This window comes from Giraffa tippelskirchi, chromosome 6, assembly GCF_054371585.1.
Source record: "Giraffa tippelskirchi isolate mGirTip1 chromosome 6, T2T-mGirTip1v1.2.pri, whole genome shotgun sequence".
In the NCBI taxonomy this organism is placed as follows: Eukaryota; Metazoa; Chordata; class Mammalia; order Artiodactyla; family Giraffidae; genus Giraffa; species Giraffa tippelskirchi.
The window spans coordinates 63520485-63534328 of record NC_137280.1 but is presented as its reverse complement, the minus strand read 5'-3'; the positions used below and the strand labels follow the sequence as shown (position 1 = coordinate 63534328).

At 42.0% G+C, this 13844-nt stretch overlaps 1 protein-coding gene across 10 annotated transcripts in view; it reads right to left on the bottom strand.

Annotated features, from left to right (window-relative positions):
* LOC145511219 (uncharacterized) overlaps positions 1 to 13844 on the bottom strand; it is a 321565-nt gene that overhangs the window by 120449 nt on the left and 187272 nt on the right. The gene's annotated exons all lie outside the window — the stretch shown is intronic.

The following is a 13844-nucleotide window of genomic DNA, read 5'->3' as shown; positions in this document are numbered from 1 at the left end:
CTCCATGTATGCTTCTGTGTCTTTTTCCTCTTCTTATAAGGACACCAGTCACTAGATTAGGGCCAAGTATGACATCATCATTACTACTTACATCTGCCAAGACCCTACTTCAAATATGGCTATATTCTGCGGTTCCAGGTGGCCATGATGTTTGAAGGGGATACTGTTCAACCCAGTATACCTCCCAAAAGACATCCATGGTGTGTCTCTGGAACCTGGGAATATTACCTTCTACACCAAAAGAATGGATAATATGTTAGATGGTCAAAGATGTAATTAAATTAAGGATTTTGAGAGACGGAAGAGAGAGGTAGGCTTCCCTGGTGGCTCAGTGGTAAAGAATCTGCCTGCCAATGAAGGAGACATGGGTTCCATCCCTGATCAGGGAAGATCCCCATGCATTGGAGCAACTAAGCCCATGCACCACTACTATGGAACCTCTGCTCTAGAGCCTGGAGCTACAACTACTGATGCCTGCACCCTAGAGCCTTTTTTCCACAACTATGGAGTTCCACAACTATGGAGGATCTGCTGTAGAGCCCAGGAACTGCAACTACTGATGCCCACATGCCCTAGAACCTTTGTTCCACAGCAAGAGAAGCCATTTCAATGAGCCTCTGTTATTGCACCACAAGTACTGTAGCCCCTGCTCGCTGCAACTAGAAAAAGCCCACGTAGCAAGGAAGACCCAGCACAGCAAAAAATAAACAAAATCATTTTTGAAAAAAGAGAAAGAGGCAAAGAGACACACTCAGTCGTGGAGGAGAAGCTGACATGATGATGGGACAGAGGGAGGTACAACCACGGGCTGAAGAAAGCTAATAGCCACCAGACACTGAAAGAGGAGAGGATTCTCCCTTAAGGCCTCTGTAAAGAGTGTGGCCCTGTCAACTTGTAGATTTTAGACTTCTGGCCTCCAGAACTCTGAAAGAATAAATTTCTGTTGTTTTAAGTCTGTGGCAGTTTGTACTACAGCCTCAAGAAACTATTATAAGGGACTTCCTAAAAACCCATTAATTTGACTACTCTAGTGTCAGTTTATCCTTATTCGGGTGAAAACACCCTTCTCAGTGCAATAAATAACATCAAACAACTGTCTCTTCGATATTCACTTAGAAATCACCACCTAGCTCTGGCCATGGATCCTGAACTATTCTGTCACCTCTTTGCCCAACCCAAGAAAACCCCTGCACTGAATGACTCACATTAAAACAGACCCCAGTAGTCTCACACATTTGTTCCTTTGCCTTCCCTCCTATAATAAATCAACTAAGACTCTATCAATATAATGATCTCCCTTACTGAAATATTTTCAAGAAGCCAGTTTTCAATGTTAGAGACAGTGGTTCTTGAGCAAGCTAACCATTCTGACTAATAAGTCAGCTAATAGTATGGGTTGTAGCCTGTGTAGTTGACATAAGTCAGCTAATAGTATGGGATGTAGCCTGTGTAGCTGACAAGGGGGAAAGAGACTGAGAGCTCTCGCCAAGAGACTGTGTCTCTGTAGATACTGAGAACTTTTATCTTAGTCTCAAAACAGTGATCTTCAAAGTTGCAACAGTACATCTTCATTGGTACTTCATTGGTAAAATATTTTTTTTAATTACAAATATTTAATATATATTTATGTTTATTTTTGTATAAAGTATTTGTAAGTTCTATTGTTTTGAATACATTAAAAAGCATAGACAAAAATACAAAATGTAATGGTTTGAAATAGAAGCAAAATGAAAACTTTAAAATAACTTTAAATTTGCTTATTAATACCACCAAAATTGTCAGTCATATATATCATGAAAAATAATATGACAAATATTCCTTAGAGAGTACTGCAATTAGGAAAATCATGAAAGTCTTTGAAATGCACAAAAGATTACTAGGTATCCTTTCAGTTGAACGCTGAGCATTGTCTAGGAAACCCTTCAGGGTTATCTGATTCTATAGAGCTTTGCATCTTTGATTGTCTTGCCGGGATGTGCTTAGTTGCTCAGTCGTGTCCGACTTTTTGTGACCCCAAGGACTATAGCCCGTCAGACTCTGTCCATGGGGATTCTCCAGGCAAGAATACTGGGGTGAGTTGCCATGCCTTCCTCCAGGGAATCTTCCCAGCCCAGGAATCGAACCCAGGTCTCCTACATTACAGGCAGATTCTTTACCTTCTGAGCCATCAGAGTTGGAGGAGGCTATTTTACAATTCTATTAATTGTAAGGATATGATGATAGTGCAAATTATTTTTACCCATAGAAATGCAAATGAATTGTGTCTAGCAGAGCTGCAACTGATTTCTGCCCCATAAAAAACTACAGCTTGCTGCCTTGTTGTTGTTTTTTACTCCTAAGTCACGTCTGACTCTTTTTTGACCCTATGGACTGTAGCCCACCAGGCTCCTCTGCCCCTGGAATATCCCAGGCAAGAATACTGAAATGAGTTGCCATTTTCTTCTCCAGAGGACCTTCCCAACCCAGGGATTGAACCTGAGTCTCCTACATTGGCAGGTGGATTTTTTTACCACTGAGCTACCAGCAAAACCCTACAGTTTGCTGCCTTACAGGATATTAACCAGGTTTGTAGGCATTAGCCGGAGAAGGCAATGGCACCCCACTCCAGTACTCTTGCCTGGAAAATCCCATGGACGGAGGAGCCTGGTAGGCCACAGTCCATGGGGTCGCTAAGAGTCGGACACGACTGAGCAACTTCACTTTCACTTTTCCCTTTCATGCACTGGAGAAGGAAATGGCAACCCACTCCAGTATTCTTGCCTGGAGAATCCCAGGGACGGGGGAGCCTGGTGGGCTGCCGTCTATAGGGTCGTACAGAGTCGGACACGACTGAAGCGACTTAGCAGCAGCAGCAGTAGGCATTAGCAAATTCATTTTAGCATTCTTGATTGACTGTAAATATGTCTGCTCTTCAGATTTTCCTTTGAATTTGATTAATCATCTTATGGATTCTTGTTTTAGTTAATAAACTAGATAAAATCTTTGACACATGTTCATTATGTATGATTTCATATTTTTTGAAAATTATCCTTTAATGACTGAAAACAAATGTGTCCTTTAAAAAATCTTGCTTTAATCCTTTATGATACAATAATTTAAATGTCTGGTTCTAGGTTCAGTTAATTTTGATGCTTGGTTTTAATGAATGCTATGGGACTTCCCTGGTGGCTCAGATGGTAAAGAATCTGCTGCCAATGCAGGACATCTGGGTTTGATCCCTGGGTTGGGAAGATACCCTGGAGAAGAGAATGGCTACCCATCCCAGTATTCATGCCTGGAGAATTCCATGAACAGAGGAGCCTAGTGGGTTACAGTCCATGGGGTCACAAAGAGTAGGAGATGACTGAAGGACTAACATATAGCCCCACCTCAGAGTGATCAGAAAAATCATGAGATGGCCTTGGATTTCATTCAGGGCTAGGAGAAATGAGCCCCAGAGAGCAGATATGAAAGCAGAAGGAAATAAAGTTCTCTTCTCTTGTATTCCAGGGAAATCCACTCTTTCAAGGTAATGGCTGTAAGTTTAGAATACGAACAGAAAAGGTTCCAAAATGGTGGTACCCTAGAGCTGCAACATTTGAGTGTGGGCAGGAACAGAGAGATGTGAGAGGCTGAGAAAGAACAGTGAGGAAAGGAGGAGGAACACCAGGAGCTGGTGGTCTTATGGAAGCAGCTGCCTTTTCCTTTTAAATGCTACCCTATTTTTCCTGTATGCTCACACATCTCCCTACCCTAAACACACTTAGTGTAATCCTGGAAAAGCTAGTAGGCTACTGACAGAAAACTTGTGAACTGAACTGACAGAACAGTCCTGCAAATAGTTTCCACCCAGCTGTCTCAGCATTAAAGATGGTAGGACTCTGTCCATCAAAGATGTCCTTGTTGTATAGATACATGAATAAAGAGATAATGGAACTGGGTTTACGGTACCCATATAGAGCCAGAGCTGATGAGGTGGTGCTGTTGTTCAGTCGTGTCCGACTCTTTGCAACCTCATCGATTGCAGCATGCCAAGCTTCTTTGTTCTTCACTATCTCCCACAGTTTGCTCAATCTCATGTCCATTGAGTCAGTGATGCCATCCAACCATTTCATCCTCTGTTGCTGCCTTCTCCTCCGGACCTCAATCTTTCCCAGCATCAGGGTCTTTTCCAATGACTCAGCTCTTCACATCAGGTGTCCAAAGTATTGGGGCTTCAGGTTCAACATTAGCCCTTCCAATGACTATTCAAGGTTGAATCCTTTAGGATTGACTGGTTTGATCTCCTTTCTGTCCAAGGGATTCTCAAAAATCTTCTCCAGTACAACAGTTTGAAAGCATCAATTCTTTGGCACTCAGCCTTCTTTATGGTCCAGCTCTCACATTCACACATGACTATTGGAAAAAGCCAAGCCTTGTTTTATAGATACGTGAATAATGAGATCATGGAATTGGGTTCATGGTGCCAATATAGAGCCAGATATGTTAGCCACAACTAATGAATGCTCTCTGCTTTTTATAACATTTTCAACCTATGTAATGCAAACAGTGAGCATAGCATATCATGCCCAGAGGACGGGAGATCAGGCATGTTCTCTCCTTTGAAAGGAAAGAAAGGAGGTGGAAAGGAAGGGAAAAAAAGAAAATGGAGGTGGGATTGAAAAAGATGAGAGACTTGCTAACCATGACTAACGCCAGGATGACACACCAGGACACCTGAATCTCACAGATTTTATAGAACATTTTTTCTCTTCCTGAGATGCCTTTTATTTGCCTGACCCTTTAAGTTTACAGAGTGTGATCAGTGACTTTATTTGAAGGTTCTCCATCCCGCTCAGCCTGTCAACTCCTAGTTATCCCACAAAATCTAGCTCATTGCCCACATATCTAGGATCTACTAAATCCCTTAGTAAATAATCCTAGACTATTTGAGAGTCCTTTAGCTTATTTAAACAAAATAGAAATAATGTTATTTCTCATTACATAGAAATGTTGAGAAGGTTAAGATATGGTGAGAGCTCAATTCATAGAGGGCTTCTGCAGTGACTCAGTGGTAAAGAATCTTCCTGCAATACAGGAGATGTGGGTTGGATCCCTGGGTGGGGAAGATCCCCTGGAGGAAATGGCTACCCACTCCAGTATTCTTGCCTGGGAAATCCCGTGGACAGAGGAGCCTGGTGGGCTACAATTATGGAGTCACAAAAAGTTGGATACAACTAAGAGACTGGACAACAACAGCAACACATAGAATGCCTTCCATGAGGGATTATAAATTAATAGACTCTATCATAAAGAGTTCAGTGGACAGTGGGGTAAGGAAAAGGCACCGTGAGGACTCTAATCTTGGAGATAAATTCTTGTTAGCATCACAGACTTGCTTCCTTCCTGCCATTTGAACAGCATATCTTGGCCTGCCCAGGATCAGCAGGAACACACAATGCTTGTGCTTCATTATTGAAACAGAAAAAACAGCAAGGCTCAGGTGGCTTCTTGGGCAAAGCCATTCCAAATGTCTCTGCCCCTTACTTAATCACAGTGATAAATACCATATAAAAAGCTGAGGCTAAATGCCAAGCACATAAACCAGCTGGATGGCAGCAAAAACAGGAGCTATTAGGCCCTGTCACTGATGCCCAGGGGAGCTTACCTGTTCCTCTTTTTCAATAGGCACCACAGGGGTAGGACTGTTTGATGTGTTTCATAAGTCAGTATAGCAACAATATATATTCAAAGTATTCTGCAGCCAAACATCTTTCTGAGTGCTTTTAATACCAGCTTATAACACAGAGACCAGCAGGAGTTGGTATTCAATAACAGAGCTAATAAGAGGTGTGGTGTCCCAGAAAATTCCACTTGTTTCCAGTGCTGAGCTAGTGCAAAGCATTTTTATCAGATTTACTCCAAGACCTCCTGAGCACCTGTGAAAAGTGGGTATTATAGTCCCATCCCAGACACTGAGGGAATGGAGACCAAGGTGGAGGAGCCAACAGTGGCAATGTGGGTAGCTCACATAATTTCTCTAAAGAGATGGTTGGCCTCTAACATTCTGTGCCCCCAGACCTATTTTTTAAGCCAGGTCGCTAAAGTAGTAAGTCAAGAGATACCTGGAGTAACAGGAAAGTTTAGCCTTAGAATACAAAATGAAGCAGAGCAAAGGCTAACAGAGTTTTGCCAAGAGAATGCATTGGTCATAGCAATCACCCTCTTCCAACAACACAAGAGACGACTCTACACATTTATATCACCAGATGGTCAATACTGAAATCAGATTGATTACAGTCTTTGCAGTCAAAGATGGAGAAACTCTATACACTCAGCAGAAACAAGACTGGGAGTTAACTGTGGCTCAGATCATGAACTCTTTGTTGCCAAATTCAGACTTAAATTGAAAAAAAGCAGGGAAAACCACTAGACCACCCAGGTATGATCTAATCAATCCCTTACGACTATACAGTAGAAGTGACAAATAGATTCAAGTGATTAGATCTGATAGACAGAGTGCCTGAAGAACTATAGACGGAAGTTCATGACATTAAACTGGAAGCAGTGATCAAAACCATCCCCAAGAAAAAGAAACCCAAAAAGGCAAAATGGCTGTTTCAGAAGGCCTTACAAATAGCTGACTAAAGAAGAAAAGCTAAAGGCAAAGGAGAAAAGGAAAGATACACCTATCTGAATGTAGAGTTCCAAAGAATAGCGAGGAGAGATAAGAAAGCCTTCCTCAGTGAACAGTGCAAAGAAATAGAGGAAAACAATAGAATGGGAAAGACTAGAGATCTCTTCAAGAAAATCAGAGATACCAAGGGAATATTTCATGCAAAGATGAGCACAATAAAGGACAGAACTGGTATGGACCTAACAGAAGCAGAGAATATTAAGAAGAGGTGGCAAGAATACACAGAAGAACTATACAAAAAAGATCTTCATGACCCCAGATAGCCATGATGGTGTGATCACTCACCAAGAGCCAGACATCCTGGAATGCGAAATCAAGTGGGCCTTAGGAAGCATCACTATGAACAAAGCTAGTGGAGGTGATGGAATTCCAGTTGAGCTATTTCAAATTCTAGAAGATGATGCTGTGAAAGTGCTGTATTCAATATGCCAGCAAATTTGGAAAACTAAGCAGCGGCCACAGGACTGAAAAAGGTCAGTTTTCATTCCATTTCCAAAGAAGGGCAATGCCAAAGAATGTTCTGGTTATGCACAACTGTTCTCATTTCACATGCTAGCAAAGTAATGCTCAAAATTCTCCAAGCCAGGCTTCAACAGTATGTGAACCAAGAACTTCCATATGTTTAAGCTGGATTTAGAAAAGGCAGAAGAACCAAAGATCAAATTGCCAACATCTGTTGGATCATCGAAAAAGCAAGAGAATCCCAGAAAAACATCTACTTCTGCTTCATTGACTATGCCAAAGCCTTTGACTGTGTGGATCACACTAAACTGTGGAAAATTCCTAAATAGATGGGACTACCAGACCACCCCCGCTGCCTCCTGAGAAATCTGTACGCAGGTCAAGAAGCAACAGTTAGAACTGGACATGGAACAGTGAACTGGTTCCAAATTGGGAAAGGAGTATGTCAAGGCTGCATATTTTCACCCTGCTTATTTACCTTATATGCAGAGTACATCACGTGAAATGCTGGGCTGGATGAAGCATAAGCCAGAATCAAGATTTCTGGGAGAAATATCAATAACCTCAGATATGCAGATGATACCACCCTTATGGCAGAAAGTGAAGAGGAACTAAAGATCCTCTTGATGAAGGTGAATGAGGAGAGTGAAAATGAAAATGCTGTCTTAAAACTCAAAATTCATAGAACTAAGATCATGACGTCTGGTCCCATCACTTCATGGCAAATAGATGGGGAAACAATGGAAACAGTGATAGACTATTTTCTTGGGCTCCAAAATCACCTCAGATGGTGACTGCAGCCACAAAATTAAGAGATATTTGCTCCTTGGGAAAAAAAGCTATGACAAACTTAGATATTAAAAAGCAGAGACATTACTTTGACAACAAAGCTCTGTCTAGTCAAAGTTATGGTTTTTCCAGTAGTCATGTATGGATGTGAGAGTTGGACCATAAAGAAGGCTGAACCGCTGAAGAATTGACACTTTGAACTGTGGTGTTGGAGAAGACTCTTGAGAGTCCCTTGGACAACAAGGTGGTCAAACCAGTCAATCGTAAAAGAAATCAATCCTGTATACTCATTAGAAAGACTGATGCTGAAACAGAAGCTCCAATATTTAACCACTGATGTGAAGAGCCAACTCATTGGAAAAGACCCTGATGCTGGGAAAGATTCAAGGCAGGAGGAGAAGGGGATGACAGAGGATGAGATGGTTGGATGGAATTTCTGATTCAATGGGCATGAGTTTAAGCAAGCTCCGGGAGATGGTGAAGGACTGTGAAGCCTGGCATGCTGCAGTTCATAGGGTCACAAATAGTTGGACACGACTGAGTGACTGAACAACAACTACAGAAGCAAGCCTTGAGCAGAGAAGCAATAGCATGTGGTTTATTTTAGAGGGGCAGAGATGCTGGCAGGGCAATGGCGTGGCGACATGGGAGAAGGAAGGCAAAGAGGGGTTTGGTACATATTCAGTAACCACAGAGAACAACCAGAATATCATTCCTCCAGAAATATATGGGAAGTTGTGTACAATGCCTGCCCCAGAAATACTCCAGCCAAGGCCTGAGGAGGCTGGGCTGCTTACACCCAACACCCAGCAGTTATTGGTTAGACCCTCCATTGTCAGTTGTTTAGTCATGTCTGACTCTTTGTGACCCCATGGGCTGTAGCCTGCCAGGCTCCAAGAATACTGGGTTGGGTTGCCATTTCCTTCTCCAGGGGATCTTTCTGAGTCAGGGATCAAACCCGGGTCTCCTGAATTGCAGGCAGATTCTTTACCATCTGAGTCACCACGGAAGCCCAGACCCTCCATTACCAGAAATCAATTCCTGTTCAGGGGCTCCAATAGTCTAAAGACAGATTCAAATGAACAATTATTTCAACTAATAATAATAAGGTCTTAATTTTACTCAAATAATGCTATCCCAAGAACACAGATGTACAGGCACACATATACCTTTATGTAAACCCATGGCTGATTCATGTCAGTGTATGGCAAAAACCACTACAATATTGTAAAGTAATTAGCCCCCAACTAAAATAAATAAATTTATTAAATAAATAAATAAATAAAAGAAAAAAATACATGTTAAGTATCAATTTTATATTGATACCTTTTATAAATATACATATACTCACATAATTTAGTATTGAAATCCCTTTGTAACATATGGGTACACATATACATACATATATATATACATATACATGCACATATATATATAATATCCATTTTATAGATATAAGGAAATTGAAGAGTAATGAGGTAGTATGTGAAGAACAAGAACACAGTCTTTAGCTTTAGATAGATTGAGATTTAAACCCTAACTTGGACTGAAACTAGCAGAGTGACCCTGGAGAAGTTATTTAACCTGTCTGAGCCTATAATTTGAGGATTATAATGCCCCTTTCCTCAGGTATTTAGGAGGACTAAATAAAATAATGTTGTGATAATAATAGCTACCATTTTGGGGAATCTACCCTATGCCCGACATTGTGTTAAACACTTAATGTATGTTACTGCATTTCATTGTCTCAGTCTTGTGTGATTAGTTTAATATTACACTCCCATAAGGATCAAGAGAATTGACCAAAGGTGTATAAACTATATAGAACACTGTTAGCACGTGGTGGGAAAGCAGCAAAGACTGGCTGGTCTTATAAATCCAGAGGCTGAGTAAGAAGCACTGCCCAGGAGGAGCAGGAGGAGGAAGACAAAGAGGTGGGGGTGGGGGTGAATGTGACACTCCTCTTTCCACACCCCTGCAGAAGAAGCTGCCCTGAAGGATCAACTGCTTGACAGACTGCACCTTGTAAACAACATTCTTGGTTTGGTTCTACTACTGCCATAAATCAGGCTGTGTAACAGTACAATATTTATTTCCTGAAAGAAAAAGATTCGATTTACTTATTTACTTACAGGGCAAGAGTAATGTTGTGCATGTGTGCTCAGTCGTGTCCAACTCTGCAACCCCAAGGACTGTAATCCACCAGTCTCCTCTGTCCATGGAATTTTCCAGGCAAAATACTGCAGTGGGTTACCATTCCCTACTCCAGGGGATCTTCCGGACTCAGGGATCGAACCTGTGTCTCTTGCGTCTTCTGCATTGGTAGGTGTATTCTTTCCTACTGAGGCACCTGGAATTGATGCTTTTGAACTGTTGTGTTGAAGACTCTTGAGAGTCCCTTGGACTGCAAGGAGATCAAACCAGTCAATCCTAAAGGAAATCAGTCCTGAATATTTATTGGAAGGACTGATGCTTAAGCTGAAGCTCCAATACTTTGGCCACCTGATGCGAAGAACTGACTCTCTGGAAAAGATTCTGACGCTGGAAAAGATTGAAGGCAGGAGAAGAAAGGGAAGACAAAGCATGAGATGGTTGGATGACATCACCGACTCAATGGACATGAGTTTGGGCAGGCTTCAGGAGTTGGTGATGGACAAGGAAGACTGGCGTGCTGCAGTCCATGGGGTTGCAAAGAGTTGGACACAACTGAGCAACTGAACTGAACTAAGACACCTGGGAAGCCCCACATGGTCTAAATGGTTTAAATATACATTTATAAGTAAAGGCAGAAAATCAATGAGCAGGGTAACAAGAGATGACAGACCCTGTGCACTGTGCTGTGTGAGTGAGTAAGCACCACCATCTGACTTTTCGTGGCCCCTAAAATCCATGTTTATTTGCTAGGGCTACACCTCAAAATGAACTCCAATGGAAAAGCATGCAGAAATGGAAAAGCCATGCTAGCTTTGTTCCTGGCCCTTGAACCCATGCAACACAATTCTGGTATTTGCTGTCCCTCTACCTGGAACAGCTTTCCCCCAGGTAACCATGTGACCCACTCCCTGACTACATCCATTTCTGTGATCATATGTGGATCCTGAGACCCTTCCAGTACCTTATCTGAAACAACGTCCTCCCGACTGGCACGCTCTCTCTCCCCAATCCTGCTGTACTTGTCCTTTGTGGCATTTAGCACTACATGACACTTCAAATGTCACTGAATTCCTTTATTGTTGCTGTTAAGTCACTGTCATAACCAACTTTTTGTGACCCCACAGATTGTAGCCCACTGGGCTCCCCTCCTCCAGGGCATCTTCCCAACCCAGGGACGGAACCTGTGTCTCTTACATCTCCTGCACTGGCAGGTGGGTTCTTCACCACTAACACCACCTGGGAAGCCCATTAAAGTTTGAATCCACTAATTTTAAACTGCTCATCCTAGGGTGACCTCATGCTACACTAGGAGGACTGAGTTGGTACCACAGTTCCCATTCAAAAGATAGAGAAGCTCTGGTTCAGAGAAGTTAAAGGGCTTGCCCAAGGTCACGCAGCCCTTTAGTTGTTGGGGGGACAGGTGGCTGAGGTTAGAACACAAAAATCTGGATTTGAATCTAGCAAATGTTTTCATTAGGCACAAAAGAGGAAACGGATTCCATGCACATCACCACCACCTGCCACACCACCTTCACGATCACAGAAGACAGTCATCATCCACCAGTGGTGCACCTTCTGCTGGACCAGGGCTGGCATTCCAGCCAGCCTCCATCAAGCAACAGATGTTTAAAGAGGTTAACCTGCCTACCTGCCTTCTATCCTATTGCCTCTTTTACTTTCTCCTGATCTCCTGTCCACAAGATGGAGACGACACATAGCTTAACTTCTAGACAGGGTCTTTAGGGGTGACTTACTGAAAAGCTTTACCAGTTGCTTGGCACTATTTCACAATATGTACAAGTATATAACTGTCATTGTGACATATTGCACTGGAAAGAATTGTGTATTTTATACACATACACACACAGAGTCATAAAATAGGATTATAAATTATGTGTAAGAACAGGAGTATATGCCTTAAAATATTTATTTCATTGCCATTACAGATACATCTCATATTTATACTTTATAGAAACTAGAAAGAATGAATCTAATCTTTGATACCAGAGGATTACATGTTTCAGAAGGTCCTAAATCTTTTGTGCCTGCGGTATCAGATTGAGGAAACTGGTCTTGATAACGCATGTGCTTTATTTATTTGTTTTGCACAGGCCAAGACCAGAGAACTGTCTTCCTTTTAAAAAGTATTTCCAAGGAATCTGATTTATACCCAAGCAATAATTGTGATGCATGATTATTTTGCAAATAGGTAGTCATGGTAGAATTTCTTTATACCTGATTTCTCAGTAACCACCTGGGGTTCTAATTAAAATTTGCTCTCAGTATATGTAATAGCATCTGATAATGTTATCCTTACCTCATTATGTAATAATTACATCTGTGGCTTTTGGTTTTGTTTTAATTAGCTTCCACAATTCTCTACAAATGACATGGGGCAACCAACACAGTTCACTTTCTATGATATAAAAAAGCATAAAGGACATAAAAAGCACCCAGAGTTAATTAGGACACCATGAGTAAAATGTCAATGGCTTGAGATGGATAGACTGGGTTGTATTTTATGCATTCTGTTCTCTTATTCATCAGTTTCTATGATAGGGCTGTGCCCGTGGCAGAGGAAACCTCATGGATATTTTCAAAGGCAGACACCTGCTTCAAGTGGTGCCACTGCATGATACTGACTTCATGGCCTTTAGTCCTGTTTCGTTTACTTCACATCAGAGCCTTGCACCACACTCGCTGTGGAAGTCTGGAAAGCCTGGGGGGGCTGGCACATGCTGATAGGCAGTATCAGAGAAAGAACCAGAGCAATAGGAAGTGGGGCTTAACCCAGGACCTGGTGGCCCATTTGAGGGTAGGGGGAGTAAGGAGAATGGAGGGCTGCCATCATGTCTAACCTCATCTCACCCCTTGGACTGGGTCTGTGCAAGAGAAAGCTTTCAAGTCACTTGCTTCAGATTTAAAATATCACATCACTTTATATGAAAAAGCTGGGGAGGCCAAATGACATCTGGGCTACAGCAATTTTATATTCAAAATAAAAATTCAGCAGGCATCTGTTGAGAACATGAGACTCTGTGCCAGGGGATTGTTCTTGAGCTGAACGTGATAATGCCTTAGTTGTAGATAATAACTATCTTGTTTCCTAACTAATTTGCTAATTCAGTTTTATCTCCTGGGCTTGAGACCTGTCACATCCCTGTTTAAGAACCTTCAATGGCTCTTTTCTACTATCTAGGAGACCAATTCTAAATGCCTAGACTGGCATCAAAGACTTCCAGTTAAGTCCCCCAAATTTACATCTTGCTGGGCTCTCTAACGTTCCCCTTAAAGAACATTCCATTCCAATCTTTCTGGTGCCAAAGTCAAGCTTTATACATTTCTACTTCTGTGCCTTTCTCTCTCTCCCCTCTGCTCTCCACATCCTACCCACACAAACATAAAACCTTAGCATTCACTTCATACTCTTATTTCTTCTATATAAGCCTGCCAGATCCTGGTCTTTGCACTGCAAACCCCATATGTCACTATCTTGAGTGTACAAAGACTCTGTGACTTCATACACGAAAGACCTACTTAGGAGCAATGGAGAGCTGAGTGCTAAATCGTGGTTTTCTGAGTCAGAAAACCATCATCCCACTCTCCAGGTCCATACCTGGCTGCCTGCCTTCATGTGTAAGAAATATGTAGGCCCACATGCTGCAGTCTCACTCACCGTGATGACCCAGTTAGATATTCCTAGACAGTTTACTCAGCAAACAGTTCTGACTGTTCTGACTGGCCAAGTGAGGAACCTCAATGAGAACTTTATATGAACCGTCTC